The sequence below is a fragment of the Euprymna scolopes genome, chromosome 12 (genome assembly GCF_053919585.1).
Source record: "Euprymna scolopes isolate OS-2025 chromosome 12, ASM5391958v1, whole genome shotgun sequence".
In the NCBI taxonomy this organism is placed as follows: Eukaryota; Metazoa; Mollusca; class Cephalopoda; order Sepiida; family Sepiolidae; genus Euprymna; species Euprymna scolopes.
In genome coordinates this window covers 131,281,023-131,301,977 of record NC_136493.1, presented here as the reverse complement: position 1 = coordinate 131,301,977, position 20,955 = coordinate 131,281,023, and the positions used below count along the sequence as shown (strand labels likewise).

Below are 20,955 nucleotides of genomic sequence, written 5' to 3'. Positions count from 1 at the left end.
ACACTTGTCATGATTTTGTGCGCAACAGATATGAACTTTTATTACATTTTTATTTTTACAGAGGAGTCACCACTTATCAAGGCTAGGAGACAACTCAAGGATAATGGTTAATAGGTGTACAGTAGTCAATGGGATTATAGCGTAGTAATTGTAAGTAGTGAAAACTTTGTGAATTGGATTACTTAAGTAGAACGGTTCATCAAGAACTTGTTTACATTGGACTTGAAGGCAAATTGTACTCAGCAGGAAAGCAGGCAAACAGAAGAGAGTTCCACAGGCGTGCAGTTCCAAGAAAGAAGCTTTGTTCATGGAATCTATGTTTAGGTTTAGGCACAGATAAATAGTATTTTCAGCTAGACGAGTGTTTTTTGTGAAAGTTTGCCGAGGGAGCGGACCATAGATTGGAGCTCAGACGAGTACCTGCCATGAAAATAATGATAAAGCAGAGACAGGCTCGCAACGTCTCTTCTGTGAGAAAGAGGTTGCAGGGAAGAGAAAAGGGCATCCCTACAAAGTCTATTTTGAACTCTGTCAAGGCAAGATAAGGTCTTTCTAGCAGCTCCTGCCCAGATGTGGCAACAATACTCCATCCTTGGACGTACCTGACTCTTATATAGGTAGAGAATTGCATCAGGAGTGAGATATCTATAGGAGCGGTAGAAGGATTCTACCATTTTTCCAGCGATCTTGGCAACGGATTTGATGTGTTAAATTTACCCTTAATCGTCTCGTGGATACACTCCTAATTTCGACTTCAATAAAATTGCGACACACAACCTCGGTCCTATAAATTGATAAATCCAGACCACCTGACCTACATTCAATAGAGTTTTACCCCTCCCCCCCCCCCCCGTAAAAAAAAAATGGACAAAGAAACGAATAGAAAAATAATTAAAGTATTGTACAGGTCCACCGATATCTTTTTTGTTTATTAAATTGTTAGGTGAAAGTACAGAATCGTTAGAAAACACCGGCCAGCCCGGTAACATAAGGGCATGAGTACCAATAAAGCGATTTTTAATATTGTAAATAACCCCTTTCCTTATTCCAAAAATAACTGGTTTATTTTTCCGCTAAATCCATAACAAGCAGCACTTAAATGAATGGTTTATTTTATTCTCGCTACGCCGTAATCACGTGATTAAAATTCTGCAGACAAAAGGTCAAAGAGAACCCACACCTTCAAAATGGCGACATCTACAGGTTTTCGGGTATGCTGACAGCGAATATCGTATTTAAATTGGCCGTAAACAAGTAGTTTTCCGGATATTAAGCAGTGTAATTCCTTATGTTATCACCGTTGGACATGCACGTACAACAATGGCCACCAGTAATAATATAAGGAATTATATTTCTTAATATCCGGAAAATTACTTGTTTACGGCAAATTTAAATGCGATGTTCTTTTGAACACATTCGAAAATTTATAGAAATCATTTGGTGCCCGGAAAACTCGTCCCGGGAAAACCCGTCTCCGGAAAACTCGTCCCCGGAAAACTCGACCCCGGAAAACTCGACCCCGGAAAACTCTTTTTAAAACCAAATCTCCCTTAGTAATTTCTTTAATTTTCTATTTTTTTGCGATTATCAAGACCCCTAAGATTGTGATATACCGGACATTATTTCTCGTTCTCACGTAACACTTTTGTTTGTTTTCTGTGTTTTTTTTTCTTTACCGAATAAACGATTCCAAATAAATTAAACAACAGTAAATAAGTAAATTCTTTTTTATATTAATATTAAAAAAAAATGCGGTCTCATTTATGAACATAATAAACGCTTTAAAATAAGTGAAACCACTAAGAACTTAGCCAGTTAGGTAGAAAACGGACACTTAGAAAATCGATTTTAATTAAAAAAAAAAAAAAAAACATTTAACAAGAAAAAAATTTTTTTTTTTTAAATATTATGGGGGGGGGCTACAGTCTATTTTAAAAAACAATATCTCCTTCAAGAACGATCATAAAATGTGTTTTCAATCGATATTTATTCAATAAGGGACCAGTTTTCCTACCTAGCGAAAGAGGACGAGTTTTCCGGGGTCGAGTTTTCCCGAGACGAGTTTTCCTAAATTCAATCATTTGCACACCCCCCCACCTTTTTTAAAATTAGGTTGAATTCTAAATAAGAACCAACATTTTCTTTACGCCAAGAAAAAAAGGTGGGGGGGACTTATGGAGAATACTCTGTTTTACTGTTGTTGTAAAAATGGAACGGAAATTTAAATTTACGTTCCGTTTTAAATTCGTCCAACTCATTGCTCACATTCGACATGTCAACTTTTATGGGTTTTCCGCGGGAATGCTGACAAGGTTAGGGGTGTCTATTCCGAAAGTCGTTTTTAAGATGGGTAGGTTGGGACTGTCTATTCTTAAAGCCGTTATTAACATGGGGAGGTTGAGGTGTTTATTCATTATTGTAAACGTACTCGAAAACCTACAAACGTCGACATTTCCAATGTTAACGCTGAGTGGGAGTGGGACTTATGTTAAAAAAAAAAAAACCAAAAGAAACAACTTGACTTTTTCGTTTAAAAATTAAATTATTTTTATAAATAAAAAAAATTCATATATATATATATATATATATATATATATATAAAGAACGATTGTTGATGTTATTCTTTAAACAAAAAAACTATCAAAACGGAACGAAATTTAAATTTCCGTTCCATTTTTACAACAACCATAAAACAGCGCACTCCGCAAGTTTTACAAAAACAAACAAAAAAAAAATACAGTAAATAGGTCCACCAAAATGACAATCTTGTCCATCAATAATGGGCAAACGACGATCGTGGTTCAACATGAATTATGGCGGACACGTTAATATGTCGTAAGTAAAATAATTTAAAAACAAAAGACAAAAAAAACTACTTGTTGGTTATTGAAATAAAGATAGATTCTAGGATTTTATAACTGAAGTAGCCATGCTGAAAATTGGACTATTAAAAAATAAAAATGGCTGGATTATTGTGGAGTAGACCATTTCCGAATGTCTTAGTACTGAACCTATTTACGTGCTCCCCACGTGGGCAGAGTTAGACACAAGGCTTGTGTTTTAATGTAGGGAAAATCCAGCCCCTTTCCACTCCCCCAAAACGGAGGTACTCTAGATTAGGAACGAATGTAAAAATTGTCTCAGTGTAGGAGGATTTCTTCTCCACTGACCAAAGATAGATCATAGTTTGAATTTTTTTTTTTTTTTTTTTTTGCAACCAAGAACCTCAGGGAACTCTAACAGAAACACACATGAAATTGACTAGCTGTTGTTATGACGTTAATGACAATGCCATAGGAATCAAGGAAGGATTAGATTATAGAACGTTGCCATTTTTTGAATAAGCAAATCTACGAGGTGTAACTACTGACCAGAACAAAATGGTCGCCAGTTATTTCTTTGTGGTCATAGGAAACTAATTAAAAAGTTTGTTCTGGAGGCTTTTAAACTTGGCTAGAATTAAACTTTATAGCAAGCGAAAGCCGAGTATTTATAGTTTTTCTTTTCTTGTGTGTGTCTGAGAGAGTAATAATAAAAAAATAAACAAGTCTATAAATGGTCCACAAGTAATCTTATTTACTATAAAAATCTGAAAAAAATCTTCGTCCGATAATATTTGATTTTATAACCATTATTGTCAACAAGGAAATAAACAATAATTAATTACTTGCGTGACTTTCTTTTCTTTTTTTCGTGGAGTTTTCTTTTTATAGACTTGTTAACTGTTTTGCTGTGTGGACGTGAATAGCACAAGTGCAGTTCAAACTTTTATATATCTCTTCTTTTGTTTTTTTTTTACTTGAAAATGTTTTTTCTTTTTTCTGGGGAAAACCCTTTTTTGATAACTTAACACTCGAACTCTAAAAAGTAAAACCAGCATTGCTATTTTTTTTTATTTTGCATCTTCACAAAAAGAAAAAAAAAACAAAAAAAAATCTTTTTTTTTTTTTTTTACAACAAACAATTCGTGGTACTTGTACAGTTTAATAAAGACATTGAAAAAAAAAAAGTTATATTGTATATATCCGTTAAGGAATGAAGTTTTAGTTCTCCGAAAAAAAAATTCACTTAATTTGATCAAGTAGTTTTTTTGTGTTTTTTTTTTGTTTTTTGTTTTTTTTTTACAGCGAAAAAACAATTTATGATACGATCAAAAGGTAGCCATGTTTCGATTTTTAGTTTTTAGGAAGAAAAAGTTGCGATTTAAGATGGTGAGGGGGGGGCAGCACTTTATACCGAATTATCTCCCCGTGGCGTGTTCTAAAATCCAAATATGGCTACCTTGAATGCGCTGTCATAAAAACGTTTTTTCCGCTGTAAAAAAAAAAAAACCTACTCGATCAAATTAAGTTAAAAGTTTTTTGGGGGGGACTTCAGTCCAAAACGGATACGTACAATATTTTTTATTGTCTTGATTAAACTGTACAAGTACCCAATCCGTTTCTTTCATATAACAGGGTTCCGTCTCCTTGTCCTTTTGGTTAGGAGCAAAGTGTAGTATCTACTACATTTCATCTTCTCTGTTCGTGACGAATGAAGGAGAAATCCTTCTAGACTGGGGCAGTTTAAATTTTTACTTTTGTTCCAATCTAAAGTGCTCCTTTGTTGGGGAGCTGGATTTTTCCATATTAAAAATTGACCACGTGACTGTCTTCCCTCGTGGGAAGGCAAGTAAATAGGGATAGGGGTTTGTCATTCCGGAGTACACTTGGAATATGACTTTTGCCGTTTAACTTTAATTAAAGCCAGAAATTACTTTTTAATCAATGTTTACTTAAGTGTTCTAAATTCCATATTGTAAAAAAACGAAAAACAATCAATATGGCCACGGTTAACGTTTAATCTGTAAAAGTTTATTATAACTAGATTTAGAATTGGTACTGTGAGAAATTCTACAATTATAAGCAAGCTCCTCATTGGCTGATTTGATCACCCATTGTCTTTGTTTAGACCAATCAAATTTATTGATGTTTTAACTGCTAGCGATGAGCTTGGCATTTGAATGCCTTTTCTCTTTACAGCCAGTTCCAGTAAAACAGCCAAACCAAAGGATGGAACTCAACTCTCTCTGGATATGAGGCATTTTGACGCCTTTAACTTTTCGTCTCCTTGAGACTTTATTTTAATGATTAGGCTAAGTTATTATTATGTCTCCCAAAGACTTTTTTAAGGTCAAAATTATCGACCTTTCATTAATGACTTTTCTTTCAAATGAACAATAATTATGAACTTCTGTAATGTCGACTCAAGTCGAAAATTGAATCTTTTCATCAGAAGGCATCATACTAACCCCCTTCAACAGCTGTAATTACTCCGATCTTCGAACAGTGCTGTACCCGAATACCAGTTCCTGATGAAGATAAAAGAACTATTACCTTTCGAGGGTGCTACCAGCTGTGTTCAGAGGCAAATTAGGAATTTCCTTTTTGCAACAAAGAACAAATAAAATTTGTGTCGAATTTAAGCGGTATGCTTTGTTGTAATTGTTATGTTAATTTTTTCCACTGTGTTGGATAAAATATCTCATAGTACACATGGTAGCATTCATTAACTCAACCACTAACCTAAAATCTAGTTTGATGTATTACAACCTTGGACTTAGGGTTATATATATAATTATAATTATAAAATGGAAGTTAATTTAACTGTTTTTACAATCTACAAATGTCAAATCCGTTAAACGGTCGACACACATGTGTAGCAGACACAAATGGACCCCTTTTCTTCTCGCGCATTCGCTTCCTCTGAGTGAGTGATGAGGCGCTAGACTGTCCAATCTGAGGACTTGCGCACGAATACAAATTGACCCCTAGGGACCAGACAGCTTCCGGTCCCAGAAGAAAACTCTCTCTTACGCTACCAGCCTTCGTCGGTGCTAGACGCCTGTTCTCTTCGCTGCTCCTACTAAAGGTATTGACGACAGCCGCGGGTTGTAACTACCTCGTAAGGCAGTGGAGACCCGACTCTACTTTCTTCCTTCAGTACGCTTTGCAAATAAACCTTTCCCTTGTTAAGTTGAAGAAGTTGTTTGTCATTGTTCATAGAATTGTGTTATTTTATTTTATTAGGGAAATTTCCTAAAATGGTGACTCCGTCGTGATAACACATTTCCGAACAGACACTTCTTTCGCTTTTTAACAGGGTAAGGCGCGCATTTTAAAAACCAGCACATGGTTTCCAACCACACTCATAAACAGACAACGGATTCGGGAGAGCACATTTAAAACTTAAAAAAAAAAAGACGTTATTTCCCTCTCTTCCTTATCGTTTTTTTCCCGTTATATATATATATATATATATATATATATATATATATTATAAACTAAGGAGCATAAAAAAAAAAAAAAAAAAAAACAAAGAAAAAACACCCTTTTCTTTCACAACGGCGGGCTACACATAAAAAAAAGAACGCCAACCTACAAAAAGAGGTGACACTTTCTTGGTGTACGAAAAAAAAAAAAAAAAAAAAAAGAACTTTCACAAAGTTTTTCCGCATTAGCACTCTTCGGCCAAAATGTAAGTACTTAAAGAGTTCATTTATCTTCAGGTTCACACACATTTATAAAAAAAAAAAAAAAAAAAAAAAAAAAACCCATATTGTCCACATTTTTTTTTGCTTCACGGCTCTTCCTGATATAATTTTGTTTTAGCTTTATTTCATGGTAATTTTGTTTCTTTCTTCTCCTCCCCCATTAGCCTGTTAAATTTTTTTTTTTTGTATTGTCTCTGTTTAAAGATTTTCTCCATATTTCTCCTTTCTTCTCCACGTGGTCCATATTCGGCGTCCTTTCAGATTTCGGATACATTATATATATATATTTTTTTTTAAAAATGTTTGGTATCTACTTTCGGTAGTGACGATGACAACATTGCCTGCCTTCGCTGGGGACGTCCGGGTCTGGTTTGCTCAACTCGAGTCTTATTTTGCGGCGAACAACGTGTCAGAGCAAACGAAGCTGCACATTTTATTCAGTGCCTTCCCCGCGTCATTGACTCCTGCGGTCAAGGACTTAATAACGGACACCCCGTTAAACTCCACTTACGATAGCATAAAACGGGAGGTGCTACTACGGACGTCCGTGTCGGCGGAAAAGCGTTTTCAAACGCTGGTCCATGACGAGCACTTAGGTGACCGCAGGCCGACGGAACTACTCCGTAGAATGAGGGAATTGGCAGAGGACGTCCCTCCTGACAGTGCCTTAATTAAGCAGCTCTTTTTCTCAAGGCTGCCGGCGCAGGTAAAGGCCATACTTGCGCCAATGTTTGAAAAACACACCGTCGATGTAGTAGCAGCATCGGCGGACAAGGTCATGGACTTTGTGAGGGGGCCTACCACCGCGGCGATTCCACAACAGCCTGCTGAGGTACCCGCAGGCACCGCAAATGTAAGACAGGATGCTACATCGGTGGCTATACTAACGGCCATCGAACACCTCACTAGAGAGGTGAGCAAGCTCAATATGGGCAGGTCGCACTCACCCAGACGCCGCTACAAAAGCCGCTCATCTTCCCCGCACCACCGTCGCCGTGCAAACATGCCGGGACTATGTTTTTATCATAGTCGCTATGGCGCTGAAGCACGGAATTGTAAAATGCCCTGCACTTTTAACAACCAGGGAAACTAAATTGTGGAAAGACGAGCACGGCAAACTTTCCACAAAATGCAAATAACCGTGCCTATTTCGTCACTGACGTAAAATCTCAAGCACGTTGCTTGGTAGACACTGGCGCTGTTTGTAGTATATGGCCACTTAGGCTACTTAAAGAAAGGCCACCAGTGTCATTGATAACACTGCAAGCGGTGAACCATTTACCTATCCCCACGTACGGTCAAATTTCACGTTCTCTGGACTTGAATTTACGGAGAGACTTTACGTGGGTTTTCACTGTAGCAGATCTACCGTACCCCATACTAGGCGCGGATTTCTTGCATAATTTTAATTTAATGGTCGACATGCGCAGACGCCGGCTGATAGACGCTAGCACGGAACTTTCCGTCCCTGGCTCGTTATCTAATGCCCCATCTATCAGCCCGGTATTTTTCATTGCCGCTGCAAATGACCCATACCATGAGGTGCTACACTCCTACCCGGAGTTAACCAATTTAAATTTTGTGGTGAGCAAACCCATGCACACCACAAAACATCATATTGAGACCACAGGTGCTCCTGTGTTCTCACGCCCTCGTCGCCTTCCTGTGGATAAACTTAAAGCAGCGAAGGCAGAATTTAATCATATGCTACAGTTGGGAATTATACGCCCCTCGTCCAGTCCTTGGGCTTCCCCTCTGCATATGGTTCCAAAACGAGACGGAGATTGGCGTCCAACTGGGGACTATAGACGACTCAATGCCATGACGGTACCTGATCGTTACCCAATCCCGCATATTCAGGACTTCGCTTCCTCTCTGCATGGCTGTAAGACTTTCTCTAAGCTAGATCTGGTTAAGGCTTACCATCAGATCCCGGTGAATCCGGCCGACATACCCAAGACTGCGGTTACAACCCCATTTGGAGCGTTTGAATTTCTTACTATGCCTTTCGGCCTACGTAACGCTGCCAGTACTTTTCAGCGCTTTATGGATGAAGTAGTGCGTGATTTAGATTTCGTCTATAACTATATAGATGACATTCTCGTGGCAAGTGCCTCACCTGAGGAACACGTCACTCACCTCTGCCTACTTTTTGAACGGTTTCAGCAATACCAAGTGAGGATTAACCCTGGTAAGTGCGTTTTCGGTGTTACGTCACTAGTTTTCCTGGGCCACATTATCAGCCCAGACGGTATATCTCCGTTGCCGGAAAAGGTGAAGGCTCTACAAGACCTTCAACCGCCCACTTCACTTCGCCAACTTAGGCACTTCCTTGGTCTGTTGAATTACTACAGACGCTTTATCCCACGCTGTGCGGATCTCTTAGCTCCTCTTTCCGACCTGTTACGTAACAGGAAGAAGAAAAACGAGCAGATCTCACTTAATGAGATCCAACTTAGAGCATTTGCTGAAGTGAAAAATAAACTAGCGACGACATCTTTGCTGGCACATCCTGTACCCGATGCCCAGTTTTCACTGGTCGTTGATGCATCGGGCACAGCTGTAGGTGCAGTGCTGCAACAGCAGCACCAACAACAGTTACAACCTCTAGCATACTTTTCGCGACAGCTGAAACCGGCCGAACAACGTTACAGCACGTTTGGCCGCGAACTACTGGCAATGTACCTCGCAGTGAAACACTTCCAACATTCACTCGAGGGCCGACAATTTGTGATCTACACCGATCACCGTCCGCTTACATACGCACTGCGTGCTAAGCCGGACAAATATTCTCCCCGCGAAACACGTCATTTGGACTTTGTTTCGCAGTTTACTAGTGATATCCGACATATCGCGGGTGAGCAGAACGCAGCAGCAGACGCATTGTCTCGCCTGCCCATCAATTCTCTGTCCTCACCATCGGATATCGATTTGCAACAGATGGCCTTAGACCAGCCAAGTCTGGACACGTTGGATCCATCGTCACCTGAATTCGGGACTTGCAAATTCGCATATCTGCCCGTGCCTACTTCTGACACGCAGATCATCTGTGACACCTCAACGGATTCACCTCGACCATTCGTTCCAACGACCCAACGTAGAGTTGTTTTCGACACTCTACACAACCTGGCACACCCCGGACGCAAAGCCACAGTAAAGCTGATTACAGCTAGATTTTTCTGGCCTAACATGAGGCGTGACATCATTGCTTGGTCACGTTCCTGTGTATCCTGCCAAAAATCAAAGGTGCACGAGCATATCCGCGCACCCCTTGGAACATTCAGCACCCCAGACGCTCGGTTTAGCCATGTTCACATTGACTTGGTTGGACCATGGCCGGTCAGTCAGGGATTCACTTATCTCCTGACCTGCATAGACCGTTTCACACGGTGGCCAGAAGCCATCCCACTTAGTGACATTTCGGCTGAATCTGTAGCGCGAGCCCTTATATCAGGCTGGATATCGCGCTACGGAGTTCCCACTACAATCACCACTGATCGTGGTGCACAATTCGAATCCCACCTATTCCGGGAACTGTCCAAGATCCTCGGGATCACTCGCATTCGGACAACAAGCTATCACCCTGCTTCAAATGGGATGATAGAACGCTTCCATCGCCAATTGAAAGCTGCATTACGCGCTTACCCTGATCAACAGCGATGGAGCAGGTACATACCGGTCATCCTTCTTGGCTGTCGGGCATCAATCAAGGAGGACCTGGGATATTCCGCAGCCGAACTGGTCTATGGAGCACCTCTATCGTTGCCAGGTCAGATGCTGACCCCGATAGAGGATATATCAACTGACACAGCTCTATATGTCAACAGACTACGAGCTTATCTCAGTAAGCTACCGCCGATGCACCCTAGGGAACAGACCATTAAATCTTTGGTTCCGAAGGACATAGCGACATGGACTCACGTGTTCCTTAGAAAGGACGCAGTAAAAGCCCCCCTAACTCCACCTTACACTGGCCCTTATCGCGTGCTTTCACGCACTGATAAAACTTTTATCCTAGACATTAGTGGTAAAAAAGAGACAGTATCGGTAGATAGGGTAAAAAGAGCCTTTCTGGACACATTAACACCTGAGCCACACATTCCTCCAACATACACACAGCATAATCATACACCTGAGGTAAATGTTCCACGTGAGAACAATTATGTGACCACTACACGTAGTGGTCGACGGGTACATTGGCCGAAGAGACTTTGCAAAACAGTGTATTTCTGTTGAAAAAGAACATTTTTTCTTCTCTCCTTTTTAGAGCAGAACGTTTTCTGCAAATATTCCAACTTTTCACAGAAAAGTAAGAACATTTTTTTCTGCAAGAAAATAACCTAAAGAGACGGACATTTCTTATTGTATTTTTCTTTCTGCTATTTGTTATGCTACCTTTCTCTCTGTCGGCTTTCAGCCTAAGCAGGGGGTTATGTAGCAGACACAAATGGACCCCTTTTCTTCTCGCGCATTCGCTTCCTCTGAGTGAGTGATGAGGCGCTAGACTGTCCAATCTGAGGACTTGCGCACGAATACAAATTGACCCCTAGGGACCAGACAGCTTCCGGTCCCAGAAGAAAACTCTCTCTTACGCTACCAGCCTTCGTCGGTGCTAGACGCCTGTTCTCTTCGCTGCTCCTACTAAAGGTATTGACGACAGCCGCGGGTTGTAACTACCTCGTAAGGCAGTGGAGACCCGACTCTACTTTCTTCCTTCAGTACGCTTTGCAAATAAACCTTTCCCTTGTTAAGTTGAAGAAGTTGTTTGTCATTGTTCATAGAATTGTGTTATTTTATTTTATTAGGGAAATTTCCTAAACATGTACTAGTTTTGTACAGTTGGGCTCTTACATCAGCGCTCGTTTTATTCTTTAGGCACGGCCAAAAAAATGGAAGAGAAATTAAGTTGTTTTGTTATTTTTTTAATAAATTAAAATCTATTAAAATCCATTATTCTTGAGCAATTTATTTTTTCAGAAAGATAAAAGCCTGAATTTTATCGTATAAAAGGCAGAATAATATAAAACTTTTTCTACTATTTTTAATAGAATTTTAAATTTTCTAAAAAATCAATTCACTGCCATTTTTGTCTCGGTGAATAACATACTTAAATATTTTTTAAAAGGTTTTTGAATCAATTTTTTTTGTCTAAATAAGATTTTGGATGGTTTACTATAAGAATACGCAAAAAGTATTATAACATAATTCTCTGAATTTCAAGTAATTCCATCTTTTATCTCAAGCTATAAGAAACTACGGAAGCCTTTACAGGACTAAATGAACTTCATTTAGTCCTGTAAATTTCCATGTATTTTTAATGTTTGTTTAGACGATTAAGTGAAGACTCAACTTTTTCCCCCCCTTTTTCTCTTAGTTTCTTTTCTAATTCCATGTCTTTTCTGTTTAACATTTTTATTTTTTCATGAACCTTTTCCAAAATTTCTAATTATAATCTTTTTTATATGATAAAACTGGGTCAACCTCTTTGTTTGAGGGCCTTTTTTGTACCCTCAAGCATTAAATCGTTCGGATTTGCATATTGAAGGTGCTGGCAATCATCCTGTTGTCCTAACTTGAAACGGTAGATCTGTGGCACATCTCTGATCTTGCTTGTTGAACATTTTGTCGCTTTCAGACATTATATAAGGCTCCATTCGCTCTTGGGATTTATACACAACTAGCCAACTAGTAGATGGTCTGCAACAAAAAAAAAAAAAAAAAGAAGAAAACTGGTTTTCATCAAACGGAAACGGAATCATGTCATCTTTTCCAGGGCATTAATTTTATCGTTTGACCCTGTACATGATTGAACCATATAAGACACTGAGTGTATAATGCATCTCTAATTTCATGAGTACACAATTTCTGATGAAACATGATTGATAGAATCTTTTCTTCCAGTTTGCAGCGGAACATCTACCTAATCATGGCATGATCATTACACCAAAGTGGTTGCAAGTCAAAAGTGTTTAGGTCCATGTTTCACTGGTATAACACAGGCCGAAAAGACTTCCTGTAAGTACCTAATGTCTTTCTAGAAATAATTCTAACTAGAAAGATATCCGGGAAAAGAATGCCAACACTAGAATCATCTGATTCATACCAAATGAATGAATGATACTCATCAATAATCAGCAGCAGCTGTGCAGCTTATGCTACTACTACTGCATGGTTTGATGTCTTTTGTTCCCAATTACTGAGGTTGGATGCCTTCTTGTCATGTTACCGTTAATGTTGATGACTGCTCTCCAGCCATTAGAATCATTGACCAGATGTTCTGTGATGTTTAGAGCGTAAAGGTCAACCTTGATGCTGTCCAGTCATCGCTTTTTTGGCCGTCTGCAGTATTTGCTTCTCATATCAAAGAACAACATTCTGCGTTTCCAAAGGTTGTCATCCATTTTCCTCACATGCTCCAAACCGTCTCAGTCTTCTACACATCAGAATAATGTTTTAAAAGACAAATTTCACTAGTGACTTTGGTCACACGACATTAAATGCTAAGTGACAGGGTGATGGCAATGACGATAAGGAGTAGCAGCAACAGTATCTTCTAGAGCCCAACACTTTCTCACAGTGGTAATGTGTCAGAACTATGCCATCTAAATCTTCGGTTCCTGTCTTTTCATGGTGTGACAGTCTGGAATCCAACAGAATTATAAGGGCCATAACTCAGCAAATCACAGTCAACATCATGATTTTTCACTAATTGTCTCTGCATTTATGGCAAGCAAAGAACATGTCAGATTCAGAACTGCAAATCTATAGGTTTTGGAGACAGATAGGTGGATTAAGGTTAATATCTCAGGGAGATGAATGCTTCTTGGTCAAAGTGTAACACTTGTGAGCCTTCCTCCGATATTCTGGAGGATTACTATACAGGGCAGTAGATGGATTTCCTCAGCTGTGGGGAAATCTATATTTATAGGAAAGAAGAACTCTGTTTTTTGTAAAAATGCTTCATAAACAAATTACAAGATTTTTAAAATAAGGAGTGACTTTTCAATCACGCTGTAGATGTTATTTTGGTAAAGTTACATTAATAACACAAAAAGGGAGGAAAACATTAGAACAAATAAGTTATACTAAACATAAAACATTTAATCTTCTGTCAAACTGCATGGTTTATCAGTTTTGTTACATTTTGTAAGAACTTTTTGTTTGTCATATTTTGCATCATTTACTAGAAGGCTTGTAACAAATTCAAGATGGCCGCCCTAATTTATTTGATGTGAAAGTTTAATGTTGTATGTTTAGCAATTGAAAAATCGAAAACTAAACAAAAATACATTTAATAACTATCACCACTCAGCCAAAGATTAAATTTTTGACCGATCTATAGATATTTAACTTACTGAAACTGTTTGTAAGTTCCTTTTTATTCCAAAATACTCCGCTCTATACTGAAGATTTTAGCTTTATATAGTCAGCCATTTTGTTTGCACAAGCCACCCAGGCAAAAATACAAATTTTGAAAATAGAAACACTTTTAAGAAGTGTCAAAACTGAAAAGCTATAGAGGTCAATAAAAGATTAAATTCTCTTGCATTTGGTAAAAGTTATCTATTGTAAATTTGTTTTTCTTTTTTACTTGATTTTGCGGTGTTAACTATAAGACACCTTTACTGTTCTTTTTAAAATCTTGTGAAAAAGTTGTTTTTAAACAGCTTTGAAAGAATGACGTTAACAGACTGTGATGACTCTGTTGCTGTTAACAATAAAGGTTTCAGGGCACAAGCTGTTGTGTTCAGCACACCTCCTCCCCTCTCTTGGTATAAACCCATCTTTTCTTATATTTAAATATGAGCCCCTTTCTTTGTTTGAAATGTCGATTTTGTCTGGAACTCAACATTAGGATAAATTTCAACAGATGTTAGTGTGTAACCCTACCACTCACACAGACTATTCTCCACAGTGGCGGTGGATCACACATTAAATGCGATCCCCAACTACGAGATCACAAATGTAATATTATCTAATCTCAAACCCTTCAAATGTATTCAGGCCACTAGAACCATGCATAGATTGTCAGTTTTATCTGTGCAGTGCACAAAACATGCAGGTCACTAAATCTGTGTGGTAACGCAATTTTCACACCAACAGGTTTTCGGAGATATTAAAACAGCATTTTTACGCTCTGGGACATCTCCGAGGGTGGTCATCAGCTGGTGGTGGTTGATAGTGGTTTCTTATCTCACAAAAGGTCACCGGTCGGCTGAGAACCATCATTGCTGGAAAGGTTTGATTGTTTATATCTGTGCAAAACTTAATCACTTTGAAAACATGAAAAAAATTTTTAAAAAATGAACAAGTCATTAGTACGGCTATGACAACAGCATATTCCTTTCATTGTTTGACCCTCGAGTGTGTATCCATTGATATCTTATTATATGCTTTTATATAGAGTGATGTGGTTCTCTGTGTTGGATATATACTCGAGAATCAAAACAATGAAAAGAATATGCTGTTGTCATATCACTAGTCATTAGTAATGGTTTTCTTATCAAAAATCATTTGGTTAATATATATATATATATATATATATATATATATATACATATATATATATATATATATACATACATATATATATATAGTCTGTATACAAAGAAAAATAGTTATACTTTTTCTGGATCAGTTAGTTTTGTTTTCAATTTAATGTTTCTACTAAGTTCCTTAAGCGAAGTTTGGTTAACGATTCACTCACAAGTTTGGGCAAATTGTGACTGGTACTAGCGTAGATTCCTCAGGAACTGCGAAGGAGACTGTTTAATAGTCCAAAAACCCTTGCCTTTATTAACAATTTCTCCGGCTTCCCTGCTTTACATATAGTAATTCTAATTTAATAACTTTTTTTGTTTCTTTCTTTCTCTCTTTTCCAAAACAGAGAGTATTATAAATTATTATATTTTTCTTTTCCTTTCTGTCTTTCTTATTTTACTAAGTAACTATTTTTTGTTATTGTTTTTTCAATTCAATGATTGTTTGATTGGAAAAACGTAATAAAAAAAGAGTACATGTACAGGGGAGATGTAGGCATGAGAGAAAAAAGCAAAGAGACTGATTTGCCTTATCATCACTTCCGGTAGCGTTACGTCAGAAGTTACAAAGTCAGCTGACTATAACCAAGTAGCAGGCCCCCAGTATTGCCAGGTCGTAAAATACACTTAAATATGATATTTTTATTGATGCAGATTTCGTATTTATTATTACACCAGCGGGCTACCCGGCGTTGCTCGGGATAGTATAAACAATGAAAAAATTGAATTTGGTTTTGTAATATATTTGTTATTCTTATGAGAGAGGAATTTTGTATGTTTATGTATCATTTGTTATTTCAAACAAAAGAATATTTTACCTACATAAGACGGGTATTACACATATGAAATAATTGTATCTTACCTAGGGTAGGTCATTTATAGCATGTATATGAAAGGACGGGTAATATACAACACATTTATCTCATCAAATCCCAAGCGATGCCAGGGATTTTACTAATATATATTCTTGTCTATTTCATTTAATCCCGGGCAACGCTGGGTGTTTTGCTAGTATATATCTCAATCAATCTCGTTAAATCCTGGGTGATGCAAGGTATTCTGCTAGTATATATTCCAATCAATCTAATTCAATCCAAGGCAACACCAAGTATTCTGCTAGTATATATTTACAGCTATCTCATTACATCCCAGGCGACCATGTATTCTGTTTGCATACATTTGCATGTATCTCATTGAATCCAGGGTGACTCCTGGTAATCTGTAAGTATATATGTAGACGTATCTCGGTAAATCCCATAATTCTTGGATTGTTACAAATTTCAACAATTTAACCCACATTATCGCTCACCTGTCTAAAATAATAACTTTGAGACATTGTCTTGGCTGGTTTTTCATTACAAACACATCATCCTAGTAACTCACATTTCATCATTTTTCATAATTTTTGGATATGTTACTGTTGTGTCTGTATCAATAACAACACGAACGCAGAAAGTAAAGGTAAAACAAATATATTAAGACGAAAATATAATACATATTTACAAAGGTACAGTTGTACTGCAGTTGGAAGATTGTCCGGCAGAGAGCATGTTAAAGTCTTTCATGGAGCAACCGGCACATGCGTCTTGCCTATCCGGCATTCGAACACAGCTCCCCGGTCTTGCTGACTTGATACCTTTATCTATATCTTGTTCACCCACCCACGTATGCTAATTAGTGAGCGTCTCCACAACACCCCCCTCTCAAGATTTGAAGTCGTGTAGATTTCAATATCTTTTCCTTTTGGGGTTCATTATCATTGGGTCTATAGCTTTTCTTTTCCTTCCTGATCTCCTCGGTTCGGGTATGGTCTGTGGTGGTTCAATATTAAACGTTTCGTATACTATATCAATTTGATCTTCCTGTTACTCAGGTTTGTCATCTTCGTTGTCCTTCCTATGACGTTTTCTCAATTGATTTTGGTGTCTTTTGTGTACCCCTTTTTGACCTTTTATCATGTAGATAAAGTCGCCGATACGTTTATCTACCGTACCCGACTCCTAATATGACATATTATTTTTAAAACATTTAAAATATACCTGATCACCAGGTTTAAACCTTTTACGTGAAGTGTGTGTCGTTTTATATACGACTGCTTGCTTTGGTATTAATTTATCAAATGGGGATTTTATTTTTCTCGCAAACATTAATTCTGCTGGCAATAATTTCGACCATGTATTTGGGTTCTCAGTTATCCTGTATATTTGCAGGAACTGTTGTAATGTTTTATCCGTCGGTGTCCCTATCGATTTTTTCTTTATGTCTTTGATGACGTCATTTTCAGCCTCCCTTTTTATATCGGTAAGCGTGACTGGTAATTCTTTTATTATATTCGCCACCATGTTTTTTCCTCATAATTAGAACGTATAGCTGCAATTACTGACTCTTCAAAGGTTTCATCCCTTTTCGGTATAAGCCTTGACAATCCATCCGCATGACCTATTTTTCCCCGAACGTAGATGTTTTATTTGAAAATCATAATTTAGCAAGATCGTACCCCAACGGAGTAACCGATTTGCCGTATATACTGGTAAGCCCTTTTTTGAGCCGAAAATAGTCACTGGGGGCTTGTGGTCTGTTTCCAGTATAAAATGTCTCCCGTACAGATAATGGTGGAATTTTGTCACCACGAAAATAATGCTTAATGATTCCTTTTCTATTTGGGAGTAAGCCTTCTCTGACAGAATTAGGATCCTTGAAGTGTGCGCTATATAGGTTTTTTCGTTCCATCTGGTATGATATGCTGTATACATGTTCCTATACCATACGCGCTCGCGTGACTCGCAACAATTATTTGTAATTTTGGGTCGTAATAAGTTAAGGCTAACTCTGACGTCAAAGTCTTTTTAATTTCCTCAAATGAATCTTGACATTCTTTTGTCCATATCCATGGTGTTTCTTTCTTTAATAATTCGTTCAGCAGAGCTCTTAGGTCGTGCATGCCTTTGATAAATACTTGGTAGTAGTTCGCGAGGCCTAAGAAGCTTTGTAAAGTCGTCACGTTATGTAGTGCTGGTATATTCCTAATTGCTATCGCTCTTTCTGGATCAGGGCGTCGACCATCTTTACTTATTATTTGTCCTAAATACTTGATTTCGTCTAGACAAAACTCACATTTGTTTTCTTTCACCTTGAATCCGTACTCGTTTATTCTTGTGAACACTTGTTTTAAATGCTCTCTATGTTCAGTTATGGACGCGCTCCTTATGATTATGTCATCCAGGTATGCACAAGCACAATCTAAACCGTTCAGCATTGTGTCCATTGCTTGCTGGAATATCGCCGGCACGACTTTTATCCCGAACGGTAATCGGTTATACTTGTGTGTGTTAATGCATAAAATCTTTGAGCATTTTTCTTCTATCAGAATTTGCAAATAGGCGTCGGACAAATCTATTTTTGAAAAAATTTTCCCACGATTTAGTTTTGCAAAAATCTCTTCCAGGCTTGGTAAAGGGTAATGGTGATCTTGTAGCATATTATTTAACCCGGTTGAAAAGTCTCCGCAGATTCGAATTTGTTCCGATTTCTTCTTTACGTACACCGTAGGCGCTGCCCAAATGCTAGTTTCGATTTTCGATAAAATGCCCGTTCTTTCAAGTCTGTCTAATTCGCTATCTATTTTGTCTAATCCGGCGAACGGCACGTTCCGTTTTTTCTTAAATACTAGTGTTGCATCCTTTTTTAGCTCGAACGAAGCTTTAAATTTATTACATCTTCCCAGTCCCGTAGTAAATATGTCTGGGAATTCGTTCTTTAGTTCATTTTTAATATTTTCTGACGTTGTGGTGCAGCTGGTTATTTTTTTACAAAAAGCGTTCATCGGTTTATCCCAACGGTTGAATTTTTCAATAAAATCTGTTCTCAATAAATTCTCGCTTTCTTTAATTACGAAGATTTTCAATTTCTTCGTCGTGCCATTTAAATTAATGGGCAGGACGACTTCTCCTTTGAATTTGATTTTGTCTCCTGTCACCGTTCTTGCACCCTTACTTGACTTTTTCAGAGTCGGTTTATCCAGTTTTTTCCAAGTGCTAACATTTATTACCGACAAATCTGCTCCAGAATCAAGTTGAAATTTTATTTGTTTGCCGAAAATATTAACCAACACATATTTTCGTAAATTGTCTTTCTTTTTGTCGTTTGTTCTCATTTGGTGTACTCTATATTTTGTTCTGCAACAAATACTCTTATGTCCGACTTTGTCGCAATTGAAGCATCTGATATTTTTGTAAGGACAATCCTTTCCCCAATGTTTTTAATCACATCTTCCGCAATTATTACTTGGTCCCGATTTTCTATAGTTCCTTTGACTTGAATCGTAATTTCGTTTTCTGTAATTAGAGTTTGAGTATTTATAACTCGCGTAATCTTTTGGATTTTGACAAGTCTCACACTTTCTTTGCCCTGCGTTTCTGCCAGATTTTTTAATCTTTCTTATGTACAACACTCCTGCATCTTCTATATCTCTGGAGTCTTTTTTTAGTGATACTGCCCTTTGACAATCTTCTGCTAACTTTTGCAGTTGTCAGACCTTGTTCTGTCTCTAATTTTGAGGGAACACATCCTCGGATCTCTGAATTTTTTGTAGAAACTAGCCCCTGTGCAAAAATTAAACATTTGAAGTCGTCCACCGTAACTTCTGATAATTTAAAATTGTCACAGTGTTTATTCACTACTGACGCATATGTCAGGTAGTCCTGCTCCTCCGTTTTCTTAAGGTTCATACATGACCATCTCTTGTGAAAAAGAAACATGTTCAGTCCGAATAACTCCTTAAGAAGTTTTACGGTCTCCGCGAAGACTGATTCGTTCTCCTTGGCAATATGAAATCAACAAATTTGCAATGTTCACTGGTACCAAGCTTTCGAAGTAATAAACTTACTTTCTTTGCGTTTGACCAGCTTTCGCAATCTGTTTCGAAAATATCTTCATACCTCTTGAAGTATGCCTCAAAAGTTTTATCCTCTTCTGGTAGATACGTGAACACATCTATGCTATTCACAATTGTTGCGGTGGAAAAAATCGTATTGCTTTCCTGTGCAGAATTAGTCGTTAATCTTTCCAACAAATCTTTTTGACCAAGTTGCATTTGCTCTATACATTTAAGAAGCCGTTCATTCTGTCTTTCGTCTCTTTCTTGTAGTTCTTTTTTCTGTAATTCGTCTCTTTCTTGTTGACGCCTTCTCTGTACTTTATCTCTTTCTTGTTGACGCATTTGCATTTCCGCGAATAACTTGATAAGATTCTCCATTTTGTTTTTCAAATTAGTAAATCAGTCACTTTTACAATTTCCTTTCTTTAATAACTACGAACAACCGATTCCTTTTGTTACGTTATTGATTACGTACAAGAAAAAAAAAATCCCTTCTTAGTACACTGAGAAAAAAAAATTACTTTTTCTTTCAAAACAGTCTACCTAATAAGTTCACGGTATCCTAGCGAAACACCTTTTTTTCTTTTTTTTTTTTGTGTGCACTTTGCAGAAAGGGTTACTGTAACTTTCACGTTTTTTTTTTTTTTTCGTAGGCACTTTGAAATAAAGTGCTTGCTGTTTTTTTTTTTCTTTCTTTTTTTTTTTTTTTTTTTTTTCCTCAAGTGTCCCGGGTTTTGAATTTCCTTTTCAAGTAGTCACAAAAAAAAATCTTGGTGTTTTGCAGGTTTCCAGCACTTGAATATGTGGGGGTCGTCAGGCCTTTTTAGGAACTAACTTCCTCCACAAATAAATAAAAATAAAAAGAAGAAGACTTACATGCAAAACAAACGGAGGTTTATTCACAGAAACCAACCATTAACAAATATAATTCTCTTTATAATGAGTTCAGAAGTCCTTTTTAAGTATTCGTAAAAAAAAAAGGAGAATGCCTTTTTTGTTGAATGTTC

General features: G+C 37.6%; 1 protein-coding gene across 1 annotated transcript in view; it reads left to right on the top strand.

Annotated features, from left to right (window-relative positions):
* Positions 1–2,724: 2,724 nt before the first annotated feature.
* Positions 2,725–20,955, top strand: part of LOC145291485 (uncharacterized) — a 139,439-nt gene continuing 121,208 nt past the window's right edge. Inside the window, exon 1 of the mRNA XM_080137368.1 lies at positions 2,725–2,835. The gene's annotated coding sequence lies outside the window, so the exon portion shown is untranslated. The remainder of the gene's footprint in view (positions 2,836–20,955) is intronic.